The 22,769-nt window shown below is 38.7% G+C and overlaps 1 non-coding gene across 1 annotated transcript; it reads right to left on the bottom strand.

Moving 5' to 3' along the window:
- Nucleotides 1-21,621: 21,621 nt before the first annotated feature.
- Nucleotides 21,622-21,729, bottom strand: LOC148562091 (small nucleolar RNA R71). Its single transcript, XR_015888021.1, has one exon. It is a non-coding gene; the product is annotated as a small nucleolar RNA R71 (small nucleolar RNA).
- Between the last annotated feature and the right edge of the window lie 1,040 nt (nucleotides 21,730-22,769).

Here is a 22,769-nt window from a genome sequence, read left to right as displayed (position 1 = left end):
AGGGAAATAAAGATAGACATGATAAATAATAATAAAAAAGATCAATTAAAAATAAAAGTAGTTCTTGTATTAATAAATTCTAAAAATAATCCAATAATAATTCTGAGTAAATAAAGGACATGGAAGAGTAAGAGGCAAGTAAGGAAACAAACTAGAATGATGAAGTCTTGACGGAGGTAATAACTCTTCTCAATATCCCAATCCAAAAAGCAATAAAATCAAAATCCTAAGAACTATGAATGTGTAGAGAGAAAACCTAGAGGAGGAGTAAAATCAGATCTCAAACTAAAAATTATGTGGAATGAATGTTGTCCTTTGGTTTCCGCATGTTCCCCGGCTCTAATCTGCTTTTCTGGACCGAAAACTGGGTCAAAACAGGGCCCAAAATCGCCCCCAGTGAATTCTGCAGATTCTGCAAATCGCGCATGTCACGTGATCGCGTCATCCAGGCGTTCGCATCATTCGGCGTTTTGCCTTACCATGCGTGCGCGTCGTCCATGCCTTCACGTCACTTGTGCAGTTTCCAATCCGCGCGGTCGCGTGAGCCATGCGTCCGCGTCACTGCAATTTCCTCTATGTCGCGCGGTCGCATGAGCCATGCGTCCGCGTCACTTCTCGCTGGTCATCTCCTTAATTTCTTGTGCTCCTTCCATTTTTGCAAGCTTCCTTTCCAATCTCCGAGTCATTCATGCCTTATAAAGCCTGAAACATTTAACACACAGATCACGGCATCGAATGCAATAAAGGAGAATTAAATATATAATAAAAAGTCTCTAGGAAGCAAGTTTTTCAACCATGGAGTAATTTTGGGAAAGAATTGTAAATACATGCTAATTTTAATGAATAAGTGGATAAAAATATGATAAAACCACACAATTAAACACAATATAAACCATAAAATAATGGTTTATCAGCCATCATTTTATTTAGCCTACATACCCAAAGAGCCTACCCTTCATCAACCTTTGTTAGCCAACTTTGAGCTTATGATAAATCCCTTTGTTCTACTATTAGCACATTACAAGCCTCTAAGCGAAAAATAATAATTGTCCTTATTTAGATCTTTGATTAGCTTAGGCTAGTGTGTGTGTCATTCAAGTGTGGGGAAACTTGAGACATTGGTTGAAGTAAAAGGGTGTTTAGAAGTTTCTTTGAAGATCTTGAGAATTGGGTACATCTTCATGCATTAAATATAAAGCCATGTGCATTGACGCTCTTCTATGTGTTTGTAGTTAAAAGAGAGAAAAGAAAAAAATATATATACAAAGAGAAAAAAATGGAAAAAGGTTATATGTGAAGAAAAAAAGCAAAAGAAAAAAAAAGAGAAAGAAAAGAACAAGAAAAAGAAAGAAATCAAATATAGGGGACAAAATGTCCCAAGGTAAGGTCCAATAATAATCAATGCATAAGGGAAATGATAAGGAAAAGAAAATGCATGAAGGTGTGAAAAAAAGGGGGGAGGGGAAAGAATGGGTAGTTAGGGTTATATTAAATTTCTATAGGTTGCTATATAGGTTAGGTGGGAGGCTTATGTTAATCAAAGATTCAAATCTTGAGCCCACTTAACCATATGCGTCTTACCTTGACCCGAGTACCATTACAACCTAAAGAAAAGACCTCATGATAGGTGTATGCATGCATTGGATAATTGTTGATTGTTAGATGACAAACAAATTGGGGAAAGCATGATTAGAGGAGAATTGAGTGGTCAACCCTAAACACTAGAGAGAATAGAGTGCAAACACTTCCGGTGAGGGTTTGACGCTCAACGCCTTGTTCCCAGCTTTCGCGAGCTTTCTTCATGCAAGTATATACACTCCACTTTGATGCTTGAATTGGTAGGATTGTGAATAGTTTGTCATTTTAGCAAGGTTCTGAAAACCGAACCAGTTATTGAACCGCTCTAGCTACTGGTTCACTTGTTCATAGGTTCAACCGGTTCGACTGTGGTTGAACCGAAAAAACCTTTTTATAATAAAATAATAAATAAAATATAAATAAACACATGAAAATATAATTATAGTCTAATCTAAACTTTAAAATATCATTCAAATTAAAAGTACTACATAAACCAGAATGTTATAATCTCATTCAAATACAAATTCAAAAGTCAAAAAACAAAACAACCAATCAAACATAACATAGCAGCATCAAAATGATCCAAGTTTGTCATCAATCATCAACCCTACCAAGTGGAATAAGGTTTTTTGTTGTATATCTTTCTTATTTTAGCTTAAGTATTTGATTAGGATTTGCTGAAACATATATTTTCTAGGTCCTGTCATTCACCCAAAAGAAGAAATTCTACCCTTAAATGTATCATCATGTTAGCAACCGTGGTTTCTAAAGAATGTACACCTGTGAATAACTAACGACCCATCTACAATAGAGCAGGATCATCATCACCGCCTTCTAAGATGTCCATGTTTAATCTTCATTTACATAATTAAACAAATATTTATATACCAAAAAATGTAATGAGAGAATCTTTCAAAGGTACCTCTCCTGCAGCTTTTTTTGAAACTTCCCCCTCTGAAGCTAGAGCTCGGTCAGCACATAAATGGGAATAAGCCACATTTCCAACATAAGTGAAATCATACATGTTATTGCCATCACCAATAATGAACTGTTCAAGAGAGAATTAAAATTAAAGAATTAAAAGCCTTTAAGAAATTTTCTGGTAATAAGTTACATGTGCATATTGCTCTGTCCAAATCCCTCTTTGTTTCTGGAAGCACAAAGGTTTTCTATTATTTGCAACAAGCCAATTTCTTTCAATTCATGGATAATTTGAATCATCAAGCTATGTCCCACTCAAGATTAATTGTCCAGATTAATTAGCTACTGAAGGAGAGTACAAAAATTTATTAGGGCACTCACTACAAATGCAGTGCAAAGCATAGCCTTCAAAAGAAACTCACATTAAGAGTCAGGAAGTATGACTGAGTATGCCATAGCATTAGCTACAAGGCTCTACAAAGCAGTAAAGTCAAGCTAATTGCTAACTCTTCTCATTCTGCTCAGCCCAAAGGGGATAGGATATAAGAGCAGAGAACAAATCGAATAAACATTAAGCCTGCCTAAATCACGCAAAAAACTACAAAAATGTATTCAATAGCCCATACTCAAATTGCTACATGAACACAAAGTACAATGATGATGCCAGAAACAAAGTTGCATACAGAAATTTCAAAGGGAACAGAATTTCAAAGTTCACAGTTTCGGTGTTCATCATCTTGAATCACAGCTCAGTTTCAATTCAAAGTAAAATACCTCCAATCAGTTTGAGTAATCAACTAATCACACTACACAGTTCAAAGAAAAATAAAACAGGGAGAGTGGGAGACACTGAGACAGTGAAGGCATCTTCAAGGCAGAACATGCAAGTGATGCAATAGGGAGAGAGAGAGTGAGAGTGAGGCAGTGGGAGACAGCGAAGGCACCTTCTCAGTTCTCCACGGCTGCTGCGGTGGCTCGACGGTGGTGGCTCGACCCGTGTGAGAGTGAGGTGTTCTCACTTCTCAGTTCTCGACGGCTCTAGGTGGCGCGACGGCGGTGTCTCGACGGCGAGCCCACGACCCGTGTGACGCGGTGACGCCAGTGACTTCAGTGAAGCAAGCTTTCTCGAAGAAGAGAGAGAAGTGAAGGCAATTAGGGATCTCAGTCTCAGCCTTGGGAGTTTTCATGATTTAGGGATTCAGACTTCAGAGGGAAAAAAACTCAAAAACGGCAGCGTTTTGTTGCTTACTTAAAAACGGCAGCGTTTTGGTGCTTAATTTCAGTAGTTTTATCAACATTCTATCACACTTATCCGTATAAAATGTATGGTTTTGTGTTTCCTTCCCAATTTTGTTTAATGGTTGAAAACATGCTTTTTAGGCCTTAATTGTGCTATATTTTTATCTCCCTCTATTACCATTCGATGCCGTGATCCGTTTGCTGAGTGATTTTAGAGTTTATAGAGGCAAAATGGTTTAGAAGAGATGAAGGAAGCATGCATAAGTGGAAGGAGCATGAAAAATGAAGCTTTGAAGTATTGGCGTCGACGTGCACGCGCAGCTCACGCGCACGCATGGAAGCCGAATTCTGGAGTTGGCGCGCAAGCATGGACGCATACGCGTGGCTAGGTGAAATCCTCATTGACGCGTACGCACGCCTAATGCATACGCATGTATTGCAAAAAGCCCATTGACGCGTACGCGTGACGCGCGCACGTGACCTCTTTAGTGAAAACGTGCCCAGCGATTTTGGAGGGTTTCCAGGCCCAATTCTGAGTGGAATTCTGGCGGGAAAGGCTTAAAAGAACTAAGGATTGAAGGAGAACACATCTTTACACACTTTAGTTAGTTACTTGTGGAAGTTATATTTTTAGAGAGAGAAACTCCAACTTCTCTCTAGGATTCTAGCTTTCTCATTCCCAATTGTACTTGGACATTTTAGTGAGATCTGAATTTGATTCAAGTTTACATTGTTCTAGTTGTAGATCCACTTCTTCCATTCTCAATTTAGTGCTTTTGATGCTCTAGTGTTGTAGATCTTAGATCTAGACCTTGTTACTTTGATTTTCATTAATGAATTGAGGAATTTCACCTTCATTATTGTGAATTGTTTGATTGTTGTTAATTGTTTGTGATAGATAGCTTTATTTCAATTCCTTTCTCTAATTTCATGATGTCTTCCATTATTTCTCACCAAATGCTTGATAAAATGTCAACTTTAGCTATGAAGTAGTTCTTCACTCTTGGCTTAGGGGTTGGGTAATTGGAAACACTTGAATTATTGAGGTCTTTTGTTGATTGACAATTGGAAATTGCTAATTGATTTGAATGACACTAACTCTAGTCTCTCCCTAGGATTAGACTAGGACTTGTGGACTAAAATTGATTATCTTCACTTGACTTTTCTTCATAGTTAGAGGTTAACTAAGTGGAGCAATAACCAATTGATGTCACAATTGATGGAGATAATGATGATAGGACTTCCAATTCTCAACCCTAGCCAAGGCTCTTATATTGATTGATTCACTTTAGCTTGATTTCAAGTCCTTGTGTCCCTTAGCATTATAGTCATTCATTCATCACTTTTATGCGATAGTTTACATCTCTCGTATCCAACCTCACCCCAAGAGACTCCTAACCAATGATGTGCACCTTAGGGCAACTCCTAGGGAGAACGACTCGAGACTAATACTCTCGATTATTGATTTTAATTGTGGACACACTTTCTTTGTTTGATGTGCTATAGTTTGTCGGTTTAGAGCTATACTCACGACATAATTCCATTAGAGAATTCTACGCCGGCAAAATTTAGTTCATTACCCCTGCTCAAGCTTCGACCTTCCCTTGAGCTCATGCTTCCCAGCTTCGATCCTTTAGGGAAGTCGTGTTTGAGCATTGATTTAATTTCGAGTTGCTCCTCCTCGTGCGATTCTTGGCGCTTGCTTTTGTTTTAATGCGAAGCGTTTTACCTCCTTGGGAATACGCATGCACTTTTAATGCCCATTGATTAGGCTTTTATTTTGTTTTGCCGTTCCATTCCTTCACTTTATTTTGAAATTGAAAAAATCCTTAGACCTTGGTTTTTAGTTTTCTTGCTTTCATCCGTTTCATTTGCTCAGTGAAGAAAGGCTTCCTTTTGTTCGTCCTTTGCTTGCCCTAGTTTTTCAAAATCGTTCCTTTCTTGGATTTTTGGAGTTTCCATTATCTTTAGTGAAGATTTGTTCGTTGCTTGCTGCTTGCTTTATTCGTCTTCTCTCGCAGGTTGGTGCTTTGCTTCTTATCCTTTCTCACTTTTACATGCTTTACTTGTCGTCGTTCTCATCGCTTTTACTCTTGCATGCTTTCCCTTCGTGCAAAGTTTCGATCTTTTGTTGAACTTCTTTTGAAAAAGGTTGAAACTTTCTTGGCGATTCTTGTGTGCCTTTGTTTTTTGATAGTTATAATCTTTTTATCTTGCTGTTTGTATGAAGAAATGCTGGTACCTAGGTGTTCCGAGGATTACCTGAAACTGAAGGTCGATCTCGGATGAGATCTGTTATGGTGGCCGGAGCTGTCGTGTCTGACTTGTTGGATCTGGTGGTGCTGCTGATCCTTGATCACCGGAGGGTGGTGGTACCTGCAAGAGATTCCGATGCTTAAGTTAGCATGGGCTTTTAGCAGGTATTTTGTGTAGAATCAGAGTATGAGTTATACTTGGGTACTCCAGTGTATTTATAGTAGTGTGGAGTGACCTCCTTTGGAGATGAGTTAGTTATCTTATCTTATCTTTTGGGGATGGATCCCCTTATCTTTGGCCAGCCGCTTTCAAGTGGGCTGTGATCTTCTGCTTTGGGCCTAGTTGGGCCCTTATAGCAATTTGGCCAAGCTCTTTGGGAAGAGGTCAGTGGCCATCCAACCTGAAGAGGTCGGACGTTCCTGTCTGAAGTCGGCTCGGGTCGCGTAGCTCAACCCGTGGTATGAACAGTGCCCCTGCTTGGGCTCGATTTCACCTTTAAGGTCGTGTCTTTGGACTTCGACCCTTGTGAGGAAGTCGAGCTCGAGCATTTTGCCTTGAATTAGTCTTCCGTATAACTCCTGCTGGGACTCTTTGAATGCGGAGCGTTTTTCTTCCCTTTCTTTTTTAATTGCAGCACGCGTTGTGCTTTCTTAGGAATGTGCGAGGGTTTTAAAGGCTCATTAATTCCCCTTCGCCATTTCCTTCTTTTCCCTTTTTGCATTTCATTTTGAATTTCAAAGCATCATTATTTTGTTTCTTCTTTCTGCTCCCTTCGCTCTTCGTTTGTTACTTGCTGAGGTGCTTCGTTTGTCTGCTTGCTTTCACGTCTCTAAGCCGTTTTTCTTTTCTTTGTCTCAAAGCGACTGTTTGGCGTGGACTTCGTCGTTCTTCTTGACCTGAGCCATTATCATCTTCTCTTCTGAAGGTTAGTTTTTCTTTCTCTTTACTTTCGATATTTGTTTCTTCTGTATGCCTTGATAGCCGCTTTTACTGTTTACATGCTTGCAAAGTTTTTATTTTTATTGAGTTTGCCTTGAAAAAGTTTGAACCTTTATGCAAAAAGATTGCATCTTTGCATCTTGATCGTTGTTGTGTGTTTTTTACTGCCATTTCTGTTTGAGGAAAGTGTCCGCCTTCTGGTAGTTTTGCCTTTCGTATGACTTTTTGCTTGTCGCTGTTTCTGTCTCCTTTCATCCTTGCATGACATCTTCTTGCCCAAAGTTTTAGTTTTTGTTGAACTATAGGTAGAAAAGGGTTGTAGCTTTCTTGATAATTTTTGTTGATGATGATGGCTTTCTTGCTATTTGTATGGAGTGACGTTACCAGAGAAGAATTGATCTCTTTGTATTTGAGAGGTGTTAGGGCATAGACTGTTAACTTCTCCTTTTTCTGAATTCTTGTTTTGTTGTTGCCTCCAAAGAGTGCCCCTGGACTTTAGTGTGAGTCCTGGAGTCTCCCTTTTGCTGCCGGATATGATACTTGCTGTTTTACTTTTATTTGTTTGAGTTGCTTCCTTATTTGCCTGAGTTGTTTGGTAGTAATCCAATTTTTCTTTTTCTTTCTGTAGGGGTAGTTGGCTTATGTCTTTCTGAAAAAATATTGTTGAGATGTCTTCGAGAGTTCCTATTGGTATGGCCAATTAGCTAGATTCGATAGTTCTTATGTGTGTGACTATAGCTGACCCCGAGTATTGTGTACAACTTAGGAGATTTCATAGGATTTGTAGTAATAGGGATGATGAGAAGAACTATGAATTGGTGTCGCTTGACCCTGAGGAGAGGGTTTGTTTTCCTTCTTTAACTCAGGGAGAACGTCCCTTTTTTCTATGCGTATGACTACTTTTTTAGTCAGCTGGGTATCACCATCCCTTTTTCCACTTTTGAGACCGACCTGTTATGGTCTTGTAATGTGGCCCCTTCTCAGCTCCATCCGAACTCATGTGGTTTCATAAAGATTTTTCAGCTGTTGTGTCAAGAATTGGGTGTCCGACCTACCCAAACTCTCTTTCTTCACCTTTTCGTGTTGACCAAGCCTGGGGTAGCTAAGAAGAAAGCCTCTTGGATTTCTTTCTGAGCTACTCAAGGAAAGAAAGTGTTTTTGATGTATGACGAGTCATTTCACGACTTCAAGAACTACTACTTCAAGGTCTGAGCTGTTGAGGGAGCTCGACCCTTCTTTTTAGATGAAAATAACGAACCAACCTTTCCTTTATCGTGGCAAGAGAATGTAGTAGTACTCAAGTATCCTTGGGAGAGTCTGAGTGAAGTAGAACAAGTCTTGGTGGGTATGTTAGAGGAGAACTGGGGGGAGCCTCCTTACTTGGACACGAAAAGGTTTCTGGGAGATCATTCCCTTCTTCGTGCTGAACTGGGTAGTGGCCGACTTCTTTTTAGCTTTTCTTTTCTTTGTTTGTTTGCCGATTTATCTATTTCTTACTTGGTTTTGAAGGCTTCTTTTTCAGAAATGGTGAAGTCTTCGGATTCTATGAAGGCCTTTCGTAGGGCAAAGAAAGCGACAGCTGCAGAGAATTTGTCCGCGAAAATTCCTGCTGATGGGTCTTCCCAACTGCCTCCTAAGAAGCCGACCTCGGGTGCTTCTGTGCCGAGGAAGGTCATTCCGACCCCTCAGGTCCGGACGGTTCCTTCTGACCCAGTTCGACCGACTTCTGGTGCTACCTCTTCTCGTACTGCTGGTCCTCCTCCGAAAAGTCAAAAGACTGTTGGTCCTTATAACTTGGATGCCCAGGATTTTGATGCCGTGGGGTTTGTTGATGAATAGATTGCTCCTTATGGCCAACTTCCCATGGATGACGTGTCCATCCTTTGTCACCTGGATTTCATCACCAGCAATAGTGTTCGGATGGCCCATATGGGTGAAGCTTTGTTTCGTACAGTCTATGGTTCTCCTGTCCATGCGACTAAAGCCTTTATGAAGGATGCCCAGTTTGAATTCAATAGAATCAAGGGTTTGAAGGATCAGCTTGACGCTACGGTGGCATAGCTGGAACTGGATGTGGAGAGGGAGAAGTCCTGGGCTACTGCTGCTGAGGCTGCTGCAAACTTGGCTGAGGAAGCGGCGAAAAAGTATAAAGAAAGCTATACTCGCGCTTATGGCGAGCTGTTGGAGGCCAGGGAAAGGATTCAGTCTGCCCAGGCTGATTATACCAAACTTCAGGGTTACCTGGTAGATAGTGTGACTGATCCGTATGAAAACTTGAAGGCCCAAATCCGGGTTCTTGCCCCTGAACTTGACCTGACTCTCTTTATTCTGGATAATGTAGTGGAGGATGGCAAGATTGTGCCAGCCCCTGATGATGAAGATGAAGGTCCTCCTCCTGCCCCGCCAGCCAAAGCTTCTACAGCTTCAGCCTCTTCAACTCCTTCTGCCGAGGTGATTCTCCATGGGTCCGATCCTGATGTGGAGATATTGAATGGCCCAGATGGGGTTGTCAATGCCGTCCCTCTTGCAACCAGACCTCCCTCTCCTAAGGATGCTGCTACTGGGGAGAATTTAGATCCCTTATAAATGCTTGTATTTATAGTCCGGTTTGTGGACTTTTAGACTTTTTTTTGTAAATATCTTTATGGTTGACTTTGTTGACACTTGGTTGCTTCTTAGCAACTCTTTATTTTGTTAAAAACACTTCAAACTCTAAGGCTGCCTTTCAGTAGTAGCCTTTTGAGTTTTTAAATGCTTTATTATGGAAATGCTTTTGTTGGTGTGCTAGTCACACGTTTGTAACTTTTGTGGATTTCTTCCTGTCTGATCTCTTCTGCTATAGGGGTTTTGCCCTCTTTGGATTATGCCTTGCTTTTTGCTTGAGCGAGGTCGTCCTTTGGTATCCGGGCTGACTTGTCTGATGACTTTTCAGTGTTCTTTATAGAACCTTTTTAGTCATTGACTTCCTTGTAGCCATGTTCCTTTGTTTGAGCGGGGTTGTTCCCTTTTTGAGCCTTACGTTGTTTCTCAACCTTTAGGCTTATTCTTTGAGATCGTGCTTTGCGCCTTTTCTTCGCTGACATTCGACCTGTAGGACTTTGTTATCCGGGCTTTTTAGTCACATTCCAACAACTTTTTAGGTAGTGTTCCGATTAGGAACCTTTTCTTTATAGTTTGTTTGGATGACTTTTTAGCGCCGTCTCAACTTGTGCTTTTGCTTTTTAGGTAGTGTCTTTTTTGCAAGACTCGTACCTTTATAGCGAAGCAGCTCGGACCTTTTGAAGGTGTCTTTGTCCCTTTTTAGTGATCCTTTCTTTGGTCCGACTTCTCTGTCGGGCCTTCTTAAGTTATTTTTAGTAATCCATTTTTAGTCAGACCTCGTCAGGTCTCTTTTTATGGGTTACTTTTTATAACTTCTTGCATTAATCTGCTTCTATCGCTTTCACCTTGCCGACTTCTTTGTAATCGGATGATGAATTTGGTTTTCACCTTACCGACCTCTTCGTAATCGGACGATGAATTTGGTTTTCACCTTGCCGACCTCTTCATAATCGGACAATGAATTTTCACCTTGCCGACCTCTTCGTAATCGGATGATGAATTTTCACCTTGCCGAACTCTTCGTAATCAGACGATGAATTTTTGTATTTATGAGCTTAGATTAATGCGTCTTGGTAGGAAACTTTTTAGGGAATCTGAAAACTTTAATTAAATGATAATAAAAGATAGAAATATGAACAAGAGTGTATACATATGAGTGCTTACCCTTCCGAGGGTTACCTGAAACTGAAGGTCGATCTCGGATGAGATCTGTTGTAGTGGCCGGAGCTGTCGTATCTGACTTGTTGGATTTGGTGGTGCTGCTGATCCTTGATCACCGGAGGGTGGTAGTACCTGCAAGAGACTCCGATGCTTAAGTTAGCATGGGCTTTTAGCAGGTATTTTGTGTAGAATCAGAGTATGAGTTATCCCTGGGTGCTCCAGTGTATTTATAGTAGTGTGGAGTGACCTCCTTTGAAGATAAGTTATCTTATCTTATCTTTTGGGGGTGGGTCCCCTTATCTTTGGCCAGTCGCTTTCAAGCGGGCTGTGATCTTCTGCTTTGGGCCTAGTTGGGCCCTTATAGCAATTTGGACGAGCTCTTTGGGAAGAGGTCGGTGGCCATCCAACCTGAAGAGGTCAGACGTTCCTGTCTGAAGTCGGCTCGGGTCGCGTAGCTCGACTCGTGGTATGAACTCTAGGTTTCTGTTTGCCTCCTTGTATTTTCTTTTGTTTGAGAGGGTTAGGGCTCTAAATTTTGCGTCATTTCCTTTTCTGTGTTCTGCTCTATTGTTGCCTCCAAAGGGTGCCCCTGGGCTTTTGGTGTTGATCCTCTGTTCTTCGCGAGTCTTGGGGTTTCCTTTTGTTGCCATATCTGACGCTTGTTGATTATATCTTATCATTCTCTTACTGTCCGAGTTGTTTGGTAGTGACTTTCTTTCTTTTTTCTTACTGTAGGTGTAGTTGCTATATGTCTTCTTGTAAGAATATTGTCGAGATGTCCACCAAAGTTCCTGCTGGCATGGCCGATTCGCTAGATTCTATAGTGTTGATGTGTGTTACTGTGGCTGATCCAGAGTATTGTGAGAGACTTAGGAGGTTCCATAGGGTGTGTAGTAATAGGGAGGACGAGAAAAATTATGAGTTGTTGTCGCCCGACCCTGAGGAGAGCATTTGTTTCCCTCCCTTGACTCGGGAAGAGCGCCCTTTCTTTTATGCTTACGACTACTTCTTCAGCCAGCTAGGTATTACCCTTCCTTTCACTCCATTTAAAACTGAGCTCCTACGAAACTGTAATGTGTTCCCTTCACAGCTTCATCCGAACTCTTGGGCCTTCATGAAGATCTTTCAGTTACTGTGCCAAGAGCTGGGTGTCCGACCTACCTTGAACCTTTTTCTTTACCTGTTTGTGTTGACCAAACCCGGGGTGGCCAAGAAGAAGGCTTCTTGGATTTCCTTCCGAGCTACGCATGAGCGGATAATTTATACCCTTTTTGGCATTATTTTTAGGTAGTTTTTAATATGTTTTAATTATTTTTTATTATATTTTTATTAGTTTTTATGCAAAAATCACATTTCTGGACTTTACTATGAGTTTGTGTGTTTTTTTGTAATTTTAGGTATTTTCTGGCTGAAATTGAGGGACCTGAGCAAAAGTCTGATTCAGAGGCTGAGAAAGGACTGCAGATGCTGTTGGATTCTGACCCTCCTGCACTCAAAGTAGATTTTCTGGAGCTGCAGAAGCCCAATTGACGCGCTCTCAATTGCATTGGAAAGTAGACATCTTGGGCTTTCCAGAAACGTATAATAGTCCATACTTTGTCTGAGATTTGATGGCCCAAACTGGCGTTCAAACGCCCACCAGAGACCCTTTTCTGGCGTAAAATGCCAAAACTGGCACCAGAACTGGAGTTAAACACCCAAACTAGCATCCAAGCTGGTGTTTAACTCTAGAAAAGGCCTATGCATGTGTAAAGCTCAATGCTCAGCCCAAGCACACACCAAGTGGGCCCCAGAAGTGGATTTCTGTACTATCTGCACTTAGTTACTTATTTTCTGTAATCCCTAGTTACTATTTTAGTATAAATAGCACTTTTTACTATTGTATTTGAATCTTTGGATGTTTAGTCCTTAGACTTTGATGATGAGCTTATGCCATTATTCACATTTGGGAGGCTGGCCATTCGGCCATGCCTAGACCTTTTCTCTTATGTATTTTCTACGGTGGAGTTTCTACACCTCATAGATTAAGGTGCGGAGCTCTGCTGTTCTTCATGAATCAAGGCAAGTACTATTGTTTCTCTTTCAATTCACGCTTACTTCTTCTCCAAGATATACTCTCGTACTTAATTCAGTTAAGTTAGAATGAAGGGGTGACCCATGACAATCACCCACTATCTTCGTTACTCGCTTAGCCAAGATCCGTGTGCCTGACAACCGTAAGCGGTCTACATGATGTTCAACGTAGTCATTGGACGACAGCCGGAGTATATTCTCTTTGGTTTCTAATCCATGGACCGAGTCCGTGAGATTAGAACCTTCGTGGTATAGGCTAGAACCAATTGGCAGCATTCCTGAGATCCGAAAAGTCTAAACCTTGTCTATGGTATTCCGAGGAGGATCTGGGAAGGGATGACTGTGACGAACTTCAAACTCACGAATGTTGGGTGCAGTGACAGTGTGCAAAAGGATAGAGAGATCCTATTCCGACGCTAGTGAGAACTGACAGATGATTAGCCGTGCGGTAGCTGTACCTGGTATTTTTCATCCGAGACAAGAAATCCGACAGTTGATTAGCCGTGCAGAAACCGTACCTGGTATTTTTCATCCGAGAGGATCATACAGCTTGCCATGGAAGGGAGCACACATGATTGGAAGAAGACAATAGGAAAGCAGAGGTTCAGAAGCAACAAAACATCTCCAAACCCTTATTTGAAATTCCCACCAATGAATTACATAAGTATCTTTATTTTAATTTACGTTTTATTTATCTTTCAATTATAAAAAATCATACCCAATTGAATCCGCCTGACTAAGATTTACAAGATGACCATAGCTTGCTTCAAGCCGACAATCTCCGTGGGATCGATCCTTACTCACGTAAGGTATTACTTGGACGACCCAGTGCACTTGCTGGTTAGTTGTGCGGAGTTGTGAAAAGTGTAATCACAATTTCGTGCACCAAGTTTTTGGCGCCATTGCCGGGAATTGTTCGAGTTTGGACAACTGACGATTCATCTTGTTGCTTAGATTGGGTAATTTTATTTTATGTTTAAGCTTTTTAATTTCGAAAAAAATATAAAAAACTTTTAATAAAATCATAAAAACAAAAAAAATTGTGTTTCTTGTTGGAGTATAGTGTCAAATTTTAAGTTTGATGTCAACTGTATGTTTTTAATTTTTCTTAGATTTTTGAAAATTCATGCATTGTGTTCTTCTTTGATCTTCAAGTTGTTCTTGATGATTTTCCTTGTTTGATCTTTAATTTTTCTTGTTTTATGTTTTTTGTTATTTTTCATATGCATTTTCGAATTTGTAGTGTCTAAACATTAAAAATTTCTAAGTTTGGTGTCTTGCATGTCTTTCTTTTCTTAAAAATTTTCAAAAATATGTTTTTGATATTCATCATGATCTTCAAAGTGTTTTTGGTGTTCATCTTGACATTCAAAGTGTTCTTGCAGGCATTATTTGTTTTGATCTTAAATTCTTATGTTTTGTGTCATTTTGTTATTTTTCTCTTTCTTCATTAATTCAAAAAATCAAAAATAATATCTTTTCCTTATTTTACTCATAAATTTCGAAATTTTGAGTTGACTTAGTCAAAAATTTTTAAAATTTAATTGTTTCTTGTTAGTCAAGTCAAAATTTCAATTTAAAACTTTTATCTTTTCAAATCTTTTTCAAAAAATAAATCTTTTTATTTTTCTTCTTAATATTTTTGAATCTCTTAAATAAATTTTCAAAATCCTTTTTCTTATTTTTATTTCATATTTTCGAAAACTTTACTAACAATTAATGTTTTGATTCAAAAAATTTCAAGTTTTTTACTTTCCTGTTAAGAAAGGTTCAATCTTTAAATTCTAGAATCATATCCTTTAGTTTCTTGTTAGTCAAGTCATCAACTTTAATTTTAAAAATCAAATCTTTTTAATTTCTTTTTCAAATTTTTTTCAAAATAAATTTCAATCAAATCTTTTTAAAATTTTAATTTCAAAATCTTTTTCTAACTTCTCATCTTTTCAAAATTTATTTTCAAATCTTTTTCAATTAACCACTTGACTTGTTTGTTTTAATTTTAAAAAGTTTACTATTTCTTATCTTTTTCAAAACCACCTAACTACTTTTCTCTCTCATTAATTTCGAAAACTAACCAACAAATTTTTCAAAAATCTTTTTAATTAATTAATTTATTTAGCTTTCAATTTGCTGTTATTTCTTTTCTTAAATTTCGAATTCTAACTTATAATTAAAATAAAAATAAAAATATTTTTCGTTTCTTTTAATTAATATTCGAATTCTCTCTCTCTCTCATCTCTTTCTATTTATTTTATTTATTCACTAACACTTCTCTTCTACTCATCTAATAATTCAAACCCCCTCTCTGTGTGTGTGTGTATGTGTGTGTTTGAATTTCTTCTTCTTCTTTTTTCATTCTATTCTTCTTTTCCTCTAACACATAAAGGAATCTCTATACTATGACATAGAAGATTTCTCTTCTTTTCTATTCTCTTCTTTTTCATATGAGTAGAAACAGGGATAAAGACATTCTTGTTGCAGCTGATCCTGAACCTGAAAGGACTCTGAAGAGGAAGCTAAGAGAAGCTAAAGCACAACACTCTGGAGAGGACCTTACAGAAATTTTCGAAAAAGAAGCAGACATGGCAGCCGAACCCAACAACAATGGTGGATATGCAAGGAAGGTGCTTGGTGACTTTACTGCACCAACTTCCGACTTCTGTGGAAGAAGCATCTCAATTCCTGCAATTAGAGCAAACAACTTTGAGCTTAAGCCTCAATTAGTTTCTCTAATGCAACAGAATTGCAAGTTTCATGGACTTCCATTGGAAGATCCTCATCAGTTCTTAGCTGAATTCTTGCAAATCTGTGACACTGTTAAGACCAATGGAGTTAATCCCGAGGTCTACAGACTTCTGCTTTTCCCCTTTGCTGTAAGAGACAGAACTACGATATGGTTGGACTCACAACCTAAAGAAAGCCTGAACTATTGGGAAAAGTTGGTCAATGCTTTCTTGGCCAAATTCTTTCCACCTCAAAAGTTGAGCAAGCTTAGAGTGGAAGTCTAAACCTTCAGACAGAAGGAAGGTGAATCCCTCTATAAAGCTTGGAAAAGATACAAGCAATTGATCAGAAGGTGTCCTTCTGACATGCTTTCAGAATGGAGCATCTTATGTATATTCTATGATGGTCTGTCTGAATTGTCTAAAATATCATTGGACCACTCTACGGGTGGATCTCTTCATCTGAAGAAAACGCCTGCAGAAGCCCAGGAACTCATTGAGATGGTTGCAAATAACCAGTTCATGTATACTTCTTAAAGAAATCCTGTGAATAATGGGATGACTCAGAAGAAAGGAGTTCTTGAGATTGATACTTTGAATGCTATATTGGCTCAGAATAAAATATTGACTCAGCAAGTCAATATGATTTCTCAGAATCTGACTGGAATGTAAGCTACAGCCGGCAGTACTAAAGAAGCCTCTTCTGAAGGAGAAGCTTATGAACCTGAGAATCCTGCAATGGAAGAGGTGAATTACATGGGAGAATCCTATGGAAACACTTACAATCCTTCATGGAGGAATCATCCTAATTTCTCATGGAAGGATCAGCAGAAGCCTAATCAAGGCTTCAATAATGATAATGGTGGGAGAATTCAGTTTGGCAATAGCAAACATTTTCCATCATCATCTCAGCAATAGACAGAGAATTCTAGGCAGAGCCTCTCTGACTTAGCAACCATAGTCTCTGATCTATCGAAGACCACTCTCAGTTTTATGATTGAAACAAGGTCCTCCATCAGAAATTTGGAGGCACAAGTGGGTCAGCTGAGTAAAAGAGTTACTGAAACTCCTCCTAGTACTCTCCCAAGCAATACAGAAGAGAATCCCAAAAGAGAGTGCAAGGCTATAACTATATCCAAAATGGCCGAACCTGGAGAGAGTAAAAAGGCAGTGATTTCTAGTGAGGAAGACCTTGCTAGACGTCCACTGACCAATAAGGAGTTCCCTATTGAGGAACCAAAGGAATCTAAGGCTCATATAAAGACCATAGAGATTCCATGGAACTTAATGTTGCAGTTCATGAGCTCTGATGAGTATTCTTCCTCTGAAGAGGATGAAGATATTGTTGAAGAGCAAGTAACTCGGTATCTAGGAGCAATCATGAAACTGAATGCCTTGGTTCAGCAGATATTACCTCAGAAGAAACCGGATCCTGGAAGGTTCTTAATACCTTGTACCATATGCACCATGACCTTTGAAAAGGCTCTGTGTGACCTGGGATCAGGAATAAACCTCATGCCACTCTCTGTAATGGAGAAACTAGGGATCTTTGAGGTACAAGTTGTAAGAATCTCACTAGAGATGGCAGACAAATCAATGAAATAGGCTTATGAACTTGTAGAGGATGTCTTAGTGAAGGTTGAAGGCTTTTACATCCCTGCTGACTTCATAATCCTAGACACTGGGAAGGATGAGAATGAATCCATCATCCTTGGAAGACCTTTCCTAGCCATAGCAAGGGCTGTGATTGATGTGGACAGAGGAGAGTTAGTCCTTCAATTGAATGAGGACTACCTTGTGTTTAAAGCTCAAGGATCTTCTTTTGTAAACATGGAGAAGAAGCATGAAAATCTTCATCCAATTCTCTCAACACAGAGTCAAACAGAGCCCCCACACTCAACTTCTAAGTTTGGTGTTGGCAGGCCACCATTAAGCTCCGAGTCTCTGTGAAGCTCTCTAAGAGCTTCACTGTCAAGCTATTGATATTAAAGAAGCGCTTATTAGGAGGCAACCCAATCTTATTTATCTATGTTAATTACTTTTTCATTTCATTTTTCATTGTTATTTTATGTTTTCTTTAGGACGATGATCATGTGGAATCATAAAAACAGCTGCAGAATTAAAGCAGAATAAAAAATAGCATAAAAAATAGCACACCCAGGAGGACAGGCTTATTGACGTTTAAACGCCAGTAAGGATAGCAGAATGGGTGTTTAATGCCCAGTCTGGCAGCATTCTGGGCGTTAAATACCAGAATTGGCAGACAGACTGGCGTTTAACGCCAGAAAAGGGTGTCTGGTGTCTGGCTGGCATTAAATGCCAAAATTGGTAGACAGACTGGCGTTTAACGCCAGAAAAGGGTGTCTGGCTAGCATTAAACGCCAGAAATAGGCATCAGCCTGGTGTTTAACGCCAGGAAAGGTAGCAAAGCTGGCGTTAAATGCCAGAAATGGCACACAGAGGGCGTTTAAACCCCAAAAAGGTGCAGGGAGCAGATTTCCTTGACACCTCAGGATCTGTGGCACCCACAGGATCTCCACCTATCCCAACTCACTCTCTCTCCTCTTCACACCTTTCCATAATAATCTTCCCCAAATACCCTTGACCAATCACATCAATACCTATTTCCGAAACACCATTCACCTATCAAATCCTACCCTCTTCCCCACAATCTCTTCACTATTCACATCCATCCACTACTCCCTAAAAACCCATCATAAAACCTCACCTACCTCACCATTCAAATTCAAAACATTTCCCTCCCAAACCCAACCCCTTCATACACGACTTCCCTCTCTTTCTTACCCTATATATACCCCTCCTTACCACCTTCAATTTCACACATCATAAACACTTAAACCCCCCTTGGCCGAATTCACTACTCCCCTCTATCTCCTCCATTTCTTCTTCTTCTCCTCCTTTCTTTCTTCTTTTGCTCGAGGACGAGCAAACATTTTAAGTTTGGTGTGGAAAAAAACTCTTCTTTTTGTTTTTCCATAACCACTAATGGCACCTAAGGCCAGAGAAACCTCTAGAAAGAGGAAAGAGAAGGCAATTGCTTCCACCTCCGAGTTATGGAAAATGGAGAGATTTATCTCAAAAGTCCATCAAGACCACTTCTATGAAGTTGTGGCCAAGAAAAGGTGATCCCCGCGGTCCCCTTCATGCTCAAAAAGGGTGAATATCCAGAGATTTGACGTGAGGTTCGAAGAAGAGGTTGGGAAGCTCTCACCAACCCCATCCAACAAGTCAGAATCTTAATGGTTCAAGAGTTCTATGCTAATGCATGGATCACTAAGAACCATGATCAAAGTGTGAACCCGAACCCAAAGAATTGGCTCACAATGGTTCGGGGGAAATACTTGGATTTCAGTTCAGAAACTGTAAGGTTGGCATTCAACTTGCCAATAATGAGAGGAGATCCTCATCCTTTCACTAGAAGAGTCAACTTTGATTAAAGGTTGGACCAAGTCCTCATGGACATCTGTGTGGAAGGAGTGCAATGGAAGAGAGACTCCAAAGGTAAGCCGGTTCAACTGAGAAGGCTTGACCTCAAGTCCGTCGCTAGAGGATGGTTAGAGTTCATCCAACGGTCTATGAAAGAACTGAAGATTGATGGTTTAAAGGTTATAATAAACTCTCGTTGTAAGTATAGTTACTAAACCAAGCAATCAACCTGTCTTACAAACGTTTTGGTTGTCACAAGTAACAAACCCCTAAATAAATTGATAACTGAAGTATTCAAACCTCGGGTCGTCTTCTCAAGGAACTGCAGGGAAGTATGTTCTTATTATTGTTTGAGTTTGGACAACTGACGGTTCATCTTGTTGCTCAGATTAGGTAATTTTCTTCTTGTTTTATTTTCAAAAATTTTTAAAAAAAAAAATCTTTCAAAAATTTCTCCTTTGTTTTCGTAAAACTTTTTCAAAATAAAAATATTTTCAAAAATATTTTTTCTTCAGAATTTTTAAGAATGAATTCTAGTGTTTCATGAAGCATGTTGAAGCCTGGTTGACTGTAGGGAATGTTAGGCGTGTCATGTCTGAGTTACATACTAAAGCTTCGCTGGCTATTAAGCCCTGCCTGACCCTTTGATTGGAGCTTTAGACTAAAGAGCATAAGATTCCTGGAATTCATATTAAAAATTTTGGAATCCTTATTTTTCTTTTTCAAAATGATTTTCGAAAAAAATTAAAAGAAAATACAAAAAAATCATAAAATAAAAAAAAATTCAAAAATATTTCATGTTTCTTGTTTGAGTCTTGAGTCAAGTTGAAAGTTTGGTGTCAATTGCATATTCATCTTGCATTTTTCGAAAATTCATGCATTCATAGTGTTCTTCATGATCTTCAAGTTGTTCTTGGTAAGTCTTCTTGTTTGATCTTGATGTTTTCTTGTTTTGTGTTATATGGTGTTTTCCATGTGCATTTTTGCATCCATAGAGTCTAAACATGAAAGATTTCTAAGTTTGGTGTCTTGCATGTTTTCTTTGCATTAAAAAATTTTTCAAAAATATGTTCTTGATGTTTATCATAATCTTCATAGTGTTCTTGGTGTTCATCTTGACATTCATAGCATTCTTGCATGCATCACATGTTTTGATCTAAAATTCTCATGCATTGCATCATTTTCATGTTTCTCTCTCTCATCATAAAAATTCAAAAATCAAAAAAAATATCTTTCCCTTTTTCTCTTTCATAAATTCGAAAATTAGATTTGACTTTTTCAAAAAATTTTAAAATCTAGTTGTTTTTATGAGTCAAATCAAATTTTCAATTTAAAAATCTTATCTTTTTCAAAATCTTTTTCAAAAATCAAATCTTTTTCAATTTTTTAGTTATTTTCAAAAATTTCAAAAATATTTTTCAAAAATCTTTTTCTTAATTTTACATCATATTTTCAAAAATAACATCATCAATTAATGTTTTGATTCAAAAATTTCAAGTTTGTTACTTGCTTGTTAAGAAAGATTCAAACTTTAAGTTCTAGAATCATATCTTGTGATTTCTTGTGAATCAAGTCATTAATTGCGATTTTCAAAATCAAATCTTTTTCAAAAACTAATTTCTATCATATCTTTTCAAAAATATCTTCTTATCTTACCTTTTTCAAAAATTTGATTTCAAAATATCTTTTCTAACTTCCTAACTTCTTATCTTTTCAAAATTTGTTTCAACTAACTAACTAACTTTTTGTTTGTTTCTTATCTTTTTCAAAACTACCTAACTAACTCTCTCTCTCTCTCTCTAATTTTCGAAAATATCTCCCTCTTTTTCAAAATTTCTTTTTAATTAACTAATTAATTCAAATTTTAAATCTTAATTTTTGAAAATTACTAACATTTTTCAAAAACCATTTTCGAAAATCACTAACTCTTTTTCAAAAATTATTTTCGAAATTCTTTCTTTCTCATCTCCTTTTATTTATTTATTCATCTACTAACATCTCTTCCTCACATTACTCACCAAATTCGAACCCCCTCTTCTATCTGTGTTCGAATTTTTTTCTTCTTCTCTTCTTCTATTAACAATAAGGAACCTCTTTACTGTGACATAGAGGATTCCTCTTCTTTTCTTTTTCTCTTCTCTTTCTTATGAGCAGGGACAAAGAAAAAGGCATTCTTGTTGAAGCTGATCCAGAACCTAAAAGGACTCTGAAGAGGAAACTAAGAGAAGCTAAATTACAACAATCCAGAGACAACCTTATTGAAAATTTCGAACAAGTAAAGGAGATGGCAGCCGAACACAACAACAATAATGCAAGGAGAATGCTTGGTGACTTTACTGCACCTAATTCCAATTTACATGGAAGGAGCATCTCCATTCCTACCATTGGAGCAAACAACTTTGAGCTGAAACCTCAGCTAGTTTCTCTGATGCAGCAGAACTGCAAGTTTCATGGACTTCCATCTGAAGATCCTTTTCAGTTCTTAATTGAATTCTTGCAGATCTGTGATACTGTTAAGACTAATGGAGTAGATCCTGAAGTCTACAGGCTCATGCTTTTCCCTTTTGCTGTAAGAGACAGAGCTAGAATATGGTTGGACTCTCAACCCAAAGACAGCCTGAACTCTTGGGATAAGCTGGTCACGACTTTCTTAGCCAAGTTCTTTCCTCCTCAAAAGCTGAGCAAGCTTAGAGTGGATGTTCAAACCTTCAGACAGAAAGAAGGTGAATCCCTCTATGAAGCTTGGGAAAGATACAAGCAGCTGACCAAAAAGTGTCCTTCTGACATGCTTTCAGAATGGACCATCCTGGATATATTCTATGATGGTTTATCTGAGTTATCAAAGATGTCATTGGATACTTCTGCAAGTGGATCCATTAACCTAAAAAAAATGCCTGCAGAAGCTCAAGAACTCATTGACATGGTTGCTAATAACTAGTTCATGTACACTTCTGAGAGGAACCCTGTGAGTACTGGGACGCCTATGAAGAAGGGAGTTCTTGAAATTGATACTCTGAATGCCATATTGGCTCAGAATAAAATATTGACTCAGCAAGTCAATATGATTTCTCAAGAGTCTGAATGGAATGCAAGCTGCATCCAACAGTACTCAAGAGGCACCTTCTAAAGAAGAGGCCTATGATCCTGAAAACCCTGCAATAGCAGAGGTGAATTACTTAGGTGAACCTTATGGAAACACCTATAATCCATCATGGAGAAATCATCCAAATCTCTCATGGAAGGATCAACAAAAGCCTCAACAAGGCTTTAATAATGGTGGAAGATACAGGTTTAGCAACAGCAAGCCTTTTCCATCATCCACTCAGCAACAGACAGAGAACTCTGAACAAAATACCTCTAATTTAGCAAACTTAGTCTCTGATCTATCCAAGGCCATTGTAAGTTTCATGAATGAAACAAGGTCTTCCATTAGAAATTTGGAAGCACAAGTGGGCCAACTGAGTAAAATGATCACTGAAATCCCTCCTAGTACTCTCCCAAGCAATACAGAAGAAAATCCAAAAGGAGAGTGCAAGGCCATTGAATTAATTACCATGGCCGAACCTATAAGGGAAGGAGAGGACGTGAATCCCAAGGAGGAAGACCTCCTGGGACGTCCAGTGATCAATAAGGAGTTTTCCTCTGAGGAACCAAAGGAATCAGAGACTCATCTAGAGACCATAGAGATTCCATTGAACCTCCTTATGCCATTCATGAGCTCTGATGAGTATTCATCTTCTGAAGAGAATGAGGATGTTACTGAAGAGCAAGCTGCCAAGTTCCTTGGTACAATCATGAAGCTGAATGCCAAATTATTTGGCATTAATACTT

The sequence above is a fragment of the Arachis ipaensis genome, chromosome B6, assembly GCF_059453495.1.
Source record: "Arachis ipaensis isolate K30076 ecotype BB chromosome B6, ASM5945349v1, whole genome shotgun sequence".
Classification (NCBI taxonomy): domain Eukaryota; kingdom Viridiplantae; phylum Streptophyta; class Magnoliopsida; order Fabales; family Fabaceae; genus Arachis; species Arachis ipaensis.
The sequence above is the reverse complement of the archived record's forward strand: the minus strand, read 5'-3'. Positions and strand labels throughout refer to the sequence as shown.